Source organism: Palaemon carinicauda, chromosome 32 (assembly GCF_036898095.1).
Source record: "Palaemon carinicauda isolate YSFRI2023 chromosome 32, ASM3689809v2, whole genome shotgun sequence".
In the NCBI taxonomy this organism is placed as follows: Eukaryota; Metazoa; Arthropoda; class Malacostraca; order Decapoda; family Palaemonidae; genus Palaemon; species Palaemon carinicauda.
Window position 1 is genome coordinate 37,370,887 of NC_090756.1, and position 8,159 is coordinate 37,379,045.

Genomic DNA, 8,159 nt, shown 5'->3' on the forward strand with positions numbered 1-8,159 from the left:
TGAAGCAGATATTGTCACGGCTATAAACGAAATTAAAAATGGATCGGCAGCCGGACCAGATGGAGTTCCAGCGATTTTGTTAAAAAAAAACTGCAAACACTATCGCGAAGCCGCTTGCAATACTGCTAAGACAGAGTGTAGATATGAGCGAGATATATGTTAAACATAAATTAGCTTATATAACCCCTATCTTCAAAAGTGGATCAAGACTAGAGGCAAGCAATTATAGACCTGTTAGTCTAACATCACATATTATGAAAGTGTATGAGAGGGTAATAAAAAAGAAAATAATGAACCATTTGGTCAAAAATAATTTGTTTAATATGGGTCAACACGGTTTCGTACCTGGAAAAAGTACACAGACCTAACTGATAGCACACTATGAAAACATATACAATAATATGATAAATGAAAAAGACACAGATGTGATCTATCTAGATTTTGCAAAAGCCTTTGACAAGGTAGACCAAAACATATTGGAAAAAAAAAATGAGAAAGCATAATATTGTGGGAAAGATAGGAAAATGGGTAAAAGAATTCCTGCAAAACAGAAAACAGATAGTGGTTGCAAATGACGAGAAATCAGATGAAGCCCAGGTAATATCTGGTGTGCCCCAAGGTACGGTATTAGCTGCACTGCTATTTGTTATTATGATCTCAGACATAGACTGTGATGTTGAAAACTCCGTAGTGAGAAGTTTCGCCGATGACACAAGAATAAGTAGAGAAATTACTTGTGATGAAGATAAGAACTCACTACAAAGAGATCTAAACAAAATATATGAATGGGCGAAGATAAATAGGATGGTATTTAACTCCGATAAATTCGAATCAATAAATTATGGAAACAGAGAAGGAATGGTGTATGCATACAAGGGACCTAATAATGAGACAATCACAAACAAGGAAGCAATTAAAGACCTTGGTGTAATTTTAAATAGGAATATGTTATGCAACGACCAAATAGCAACACTGTTGGCTAAATGTAAAGCAAAAATGGGAATGTTATTCAGACACTTTAAAACAAGAAAAGCTGAACACATGATTATGCTTTACAAAACTTATGTGCGTAGTACACTCGAGTACTGCAATGTGATATGGTACCCACACTACCAAAAGGATATTGCGCAAATAGAGAGTGTACAAAGGTCCTATACTGCTAGAATAGAAGAAGTTAAGGACCTTGACTACTGGGAAAGACTGCAATTTATAAAACTATACAGTCTAGAAAGGAGAAGAGAACGCTACATGATAATACAAGCATGGAAGCAAATAGAAGGAATTGGTGAAAACATCATGGAGCTTAAAATATCAGAAAGAGCAAGCCAAGGTAGATTTATAGTGCCAAAAAGCTTTCCAGGTAAACTGAGAAAGGCGCACAGGACATTAATCCACTACGCACCAGCATCGATAATGCAGCGACTATTTAATGTGCTGCCAGCTCATCTAAGAAACATATCAGGAGTGAGCGTAGATGTGTTTAAGAATAAGATCGATAAATACCTAAGATGCATCCCAGACCATCCAAGACTGGAAGATGCAAAATACACCGGAAGATGCATTAGCAACTCTCTGGTGGATATACGAGGTGCCTCACACTGAGGGACCTGGGGGAACCCAAACAAAAAAATAAGGATATAAGGTAAGGCTCTCTCTTTCTCTCTCTCTCTCTCTACAACGTCCCTTTAGCACATACTTGTACAAACATTTAAATATTAATAATTCATATGTTGTAAAGTGATACCTAAATACGTTTCATTTTTTATTTTAAACTACTGAATGTCGTAGCCAATTGAAAACTAATCTGTCTGGCAAGCTTTTGGACGGTAGTTCGAGACCCGCTTGAGCTCGACAGTTTCTTTCAGTAACCACAACCTCACCATCCTTGTGAGCTAAGGATGGTGGGTTTGGGGGAACCTATAGGTCTAGCTATTGAGTCATCAGCAGCCATTGCCTGACTCTACTTAGTCCTAGATAGGAGATGAGGTGCTTGCACGCTAATCATATGTATATAAGGTCATGCTGTATTGCATTGCCATTGTCCCTTACCTCTGGTATTCATGAACAACCTTTAAACTGACAGTTATTTCCATTTGGGGATTCCATTGGCATCCTGCAGGAATTCCTGTAATTGAATCGTTTGTCCAATTCAAGAGTTCTAGCTCGAACTCTTTTCTAGTCGTTATTATCGGATATTGTTCGGAGGTTTCACTTTTATTCTATATAAACAGCAGTTTTATTTAGAAATTATTGAATTAGAGAGGAATCATTCACTTTTGGATTATTGTTTTGATTGAAATTGAAAAAAAGGGAAAACATGACACAGGTCAGATCGCAATCATGGATGAGAATGCGTCGTTAAAAAAGGAAGTTTGTAACTTTTCTGATTAAAAAAAAAAATAGGTATTAGTTGACGTTTTGTGTGACGAAGATTGTATTTCCTTTCATAAAAATACCATAGAAATTTTTTCTTATTAGTTATTTTCTTCTTTGTTGGAAATATTAATAAACAGTTGTAATAGCTTACCTTACTTTAGTTGTACTTCAACGTACAGGTTTTGTGAATATTAGAAATATTGATATAGAAAATATGTTCAACTATGCTTGTAATTGTTTTTAACTTCAAGTATCGGTAAGAAATATCCTTGTATTTGCTTTTAACTTTAAGTGAGTGTGGAACATGCTTGTCATTGCTTTTACCTTCAAGTGTGGTTGTGAAATATTCTTGTAATTGCTTTTACCTTCAAGTGTTGGTCCATAGTATGCTTGCAGTTGCTTTCAACTTTAAGTTTGGGTGGGGAACATACTTGTAGTTACTTTTAACTTCAAGGTTGGGTGCAAATTATGCTTGCAGTTGCTTTTAACTTCAAAGTTGGGTGCAAATTATGCTTGCAGTTGCTTTTAACTTCAAGGTTGAGTGCAAAAGTATGCTTGCAGTTGCTTTTAAATTCAAAGTTTGGTGCAAATTATGCTTGCAGCTTATTTTAATTTCAAGGTTGGGTGCAAATTATGCTTGCAATTTCTTTTAACTTCAATGTTGGGTGCAAATTATACTTGTAGTTGCTTTCAACTCCAAGGTTGGGTGCAAATTATGCTTGCATTTGTTTTAAACTTCAAGGTCGAGTGCAAATTATGCTTGCAGGAGCTTTCAACTTCAAGTTTGGGTGGAGAACATGCTTGTAGTTGCTCTTAACTTCAAGGTTGGGTGCAAATTTTGCTTGCAGTTGCTTTTAACTTCAAGGTTGGGAGCCAATTATTACTGCAGTTGCTTTTAACTTCAAGGTTGGGTGCAAATTATGCCTGTAGTTGCTTTTAACTTCAAGGTTGGGTGTAAATTATGCTTGCAGTTGATTTTAACTTCAAGGTTGGGTACAAATTATGGTTGCAGTTGCTTTTAACTTCAAGGTTGGGTGCAAATTATGCTTGCAGTTGCTTTTAACTTTAAGGTTGGGTGCAAATTATGCTTGCAGTTGCTTTTAACTTCAACTATGGGTTAAAAATATGCTTATCGTTGTTTTTAACTTTCATTGTGGGTTTTAAATAAGCTTGTAATTGCGTTTAAGTTAAATTTTGGTTGTGAATTGCAGAGGCAATGGACGGTGACATTGCCATAGCAAACCGGGCAATGCCCATGAAAGTGACCATATTTACATATGATCAACGCCCAAGCCCCCTCTGCATCTAAGCTAGGACTAAGGAGAGCCAGGTAATGGCTGCTGATGACTCAGTAGATAAACCTATAGGCTCTCCTAAGAATAGTGAGGTTGCAGACACTAAAGGAACTAACGAGTTTGAGCATGGCTTGAACCCTGGTCTGGCGATCACCAGGCAGGGACGTTACCGATAACTATATAACACTATGAAAAACCTCTGGGGAATTCTTGAACGGCCAGAAAAGAATAGTCTATTAGCAAGCCAGAAATATAGTTTATTAATAAGCCAAAAAATAGTCTATTATTAAATGCATCTATTTGAGAAATAGATAAAGTGAGTTTCTCATAGAATTGAGAGCCTTAAATGATTGATAAAAGAAGGAGAAATAGATAAATCTATAAAATTATTAAAGTCAGTTTGATAAAAAAACATAAAAAGAGTTGAATGAAAAAAAAGTGAGTTTCGAGTTGAGAAAAGCTCAGCGGAAGAAAGTTAATAACAGAGAAAGTCATCAAGAGACTTAAGAAAAAAGTTTAGTGTTAGGGAAAAAGAGCTATTTGAAATATGGTCATAAGACAATAGATATGACTATTTGTCGACATACAAGATGATGAAAGATGAAATAATACTGGAAAAAAATAACCGAGTAAATTTGAGAAAAAAGTTATAATAATACTGTGAACTGAAGAAAAGTTGTGAATATATAAATATAGGATGGATTTTTTATCCATCCTAGATTTATGTAATTTTTTTTTTCTTATTTTGGAAGAAAGTATTATAGTGTTGTGAACAGAATGAAAAATTGTAAATACATAAATCTACGATGGATAAAAAAAGTCTAAAATCTATAATTTTTGGGAATACTGTAGTAAATTTTCGAAAAAAGAGAATATGATAGTGCTGTGAACGAAACTAGTATTAAAAATAAAACAGATTTAGAATGCAGAAAAAAACTCTAAAATCTAGTTTTTTAGGGTGGAATCAGGGTTGCATCCGTCGTGATATCATTCCACTATTTTTCAAAAATGATATTGTTAACGCAATGAGTCTTATCCTACGACTGCGATAACTAACTTTTTGCATGATGGGGGAAGTTATGCTACGTCCAAACAAGGCAGGAATGCCAGGGTTTATGAAAATTCAGCTCTTCAAGAGGAACGTTTCCGGGCAAAATCACTTCCTGATTAAGACCTTTTGTGGCCCTTGGGCTAAGGGTGTGAAAAGGGTGTCCTATGGGTTAGAGTTCTCTTGCTTGACGGTACACTCAGGCACGATATCCAATCTGTTTCCTTGTTTCCATTCCTCAATGTGCTATTTTCTCTGTTGAATTCTATGAGCCCAAATGCTCCAACGGGAGAAAAATAGCCAAGTAAGGAAAGGAAATAAGGAAATTAACAAACTGCAATAGAAGTAATGAATAATCAATATAATATATGCTTTTCAGTGGAGGCTCTGAAACCAGGGATGAATAATGAATAATTTTAGTTTTCTTTAATTATAAAGTCTAAGTAAAAGAAACAAATTTTGTACCTGTATACTAACACAGGATCAAAAGATAAATTTAGTTTTCAAACATATAACTTTTATATATTTTTATTTGATTATTTTTTTTCAGAATGTCGACAATTAATATGAATTATCCTTTCGAACTGGAATTCAGACTAGATAGATAGATATAGATATGGATAGTCTGATAGATAGATCAACAGATAGATATATAGAGAAACGGATAGATAGATAGATAGATAGATACTCTTACGAAATTATACCTTAATTATGAAAATTAGGTCAATTTTGTGAAAGAAGTGAAGGAGAAAAACTTGAGATTTTATCAGTAATACTAGAAAGCGTTCCTCCCCCCCCCCTCTCCCTCTCTCTCTCTCTCTCTCTCTCTCTCTCTCTCTCTCTCTCTCTTGTTTAAGGCTGATGATCCATTATGGAATTTCGGGAATTCTTTTTCGTGTTTCGCCAAAATATGAATTAATTGTATTTATGGAATTCTATCTTAAAATTTATTGTATTTGTTATTTATTCCTACTTGAAGTTTTTATTATTATTATTATTATTATTATTATTATTATTATTATTATTATTATTATTATTATTATCATAGTTGTTGTTATTGTTGTTCCTATTATATTTATTATTATTATTATTATTATTATTATTATTATTATTATTATTATTATTATTATTATTATTATTATTATTATTTTTATTATTATTATTATTATTATTATTATTATTTATTTATTTATACATTTTCTTGCACTTGAAAATGAACAGAAAAGTAATTTACCAAACTATTCATAATTTTGTTCAAGTGATTCAAATTCACCTGAACAAGTCCATCAAAAGTATCATAGTGATATCAGCGTTATAGAGCCTGTAAATGTTCATCATAATTCATATTATAAAGATAATCGATTAAGATGAAGAAAACCTATAAGACAAAGTCTGTTACTTTATCATTTGACCTATAGATGATCTCTCTCTCTCTCTCTCTCTCTCTCTCTCTCTCTCTTGCATATAAAAATTGCATGATATTAATCTTATTCTCATTGAGATACGAAGGATCTCTCTCTCTCTCTCTCTCTCTCTCTCTCTCTCTCTCTCTCTCGCATATAATAATTGCGTGACATTAATCTTTTTCTCATTGAGATATGAAGGATTCTCTCTCTCTCTCTCTCTCTCTGTCTCTCTCTCTCTCTCTCTCTCTCTCTCTCTCTCTCTCTCTCTCAAATATGTAAATAATTGAAAAACTATTTTATCATGAAATTTTCTCCTAACATTGAGCCTTGTAATATGGAATTTGCTTCAAAGCTCTCTCTCTCTCTCTCTCTCTCTCTCTCTCTCTCTCTCTCTCTCTCTCTCAGTTTTCTTTTTCTCCTGCTTTGCAAAAAATTTTCATTCGGATCTGCACCCATCTTAGAATCAAACAATTTGATGAACAACCAAATGGCAGATTTAATATATAATTGAAAATCTCTTCTCTTATCTATTACAAAATCTGCTCAACCATTTCCATTTCTCCAGAACGTAAATAAAAGAAAAAAATATCTAAATAGAAAAAGGTAATCTAAAAATTCGACCCAAATCCTCATTTATTATATTCTCTTTACTTTCCACCTTTTCTTCTCTTCTCTCCTCGTCTCATATTTAATCCGGATCTGGCAAAAAAGTATATAATAGTGGAAAGGTCTTTTCTATTCTATTCTTTTGCACCTGGAAAAGTAAAGGAAAAAAATTGATTCATGTTTTATATAAATTTAAAATGATAAAAAAATATATATATATATATATGTTATTTCAGTCATATGGAAGAAGTGTAATTGATTTTATCCATTTTGTATGTCTGAGAGAGAGAGAGAGAGAGAGAGAGAGAGAGAGAGAGAGAGAGAGAGAGAGGACTATGAAAAGCCACCAAAGTGAGTATTTTGAATGATCCGAGAGCAATATGAAATCTACCATCTCCAGTGATAGGGATGGTAAAGTATAGAAGAATATTCTTTATTATGTAATAACATTATATGTATGAATAGAAGTGATTAAACATTAATTAACACGTCACCAAAGTTAAAGAGACCTTCGTACACTAGTTGGAAAATCAAATCACATCTGTGAATTTGTGTTTTTTGAAAATCTGTAAATGTCTTAATCTTGGAGTTTGACTCTTGTTAAAATTCACTATGATACATAGCCTCTGTACCAAGGTCTTCCAATGTCTTGGATTAGAATTTTCTTGCTTGAGGGTACACTTGAGGACTCTACTGTATCAGTGTCCTTATTTTTTTTTTCTCACTGGGCTTTTTTCCCTGTGGCAGCTTAGAGCACCCTGCTTTTCCTATACTAGGATTGTAGATCAGCTGATAATAATAATAATAATAATAATAATAATAATAATAATAATAATAATAGCCTCTGTATCAGGATCTTATGACTGTATTAGCCTTTATTGTTTATTAAAGTTTTTGATATCATCTATTGATGTAAAATAGTTTATTATCATGAATGAACTTGCATGAGGATAAACTCGGCCTCTTGTTTTTTTAGACTTTTCATAGTTTATATATGAAAAATCTACTTCGATATTTTATTTCAATTTTTATTACTTCTCTTGTAGTTTATTTTCTTATTCCCTTTACTCACTGGACTATTTTTCCTTTTTGGAGCCCTTAGAATTATTGCTTTTCCAACTAGAGTTGTAGCTTAGCTTATAATAATAATAATAATAATAATAATAATAATAATAATAATAATAATAATAATAATAATAATAATAATGACAATTAAGATTATAAGACTAATTTGAGATATAAATGTCCTTTTCTTTAGCAGCATTACAGAAAAATCAGAAGAAAAACAAAAGTGAAATATTATTATTCAATATTAAAGAACAAAACTATATTATTGACTTGAAAAAAAAATGATAAAGGATAAAGGATATCTTAAAATAATAATTTATCATTTTATGATTATGGCGATCCATAAACCCTTTCACCACG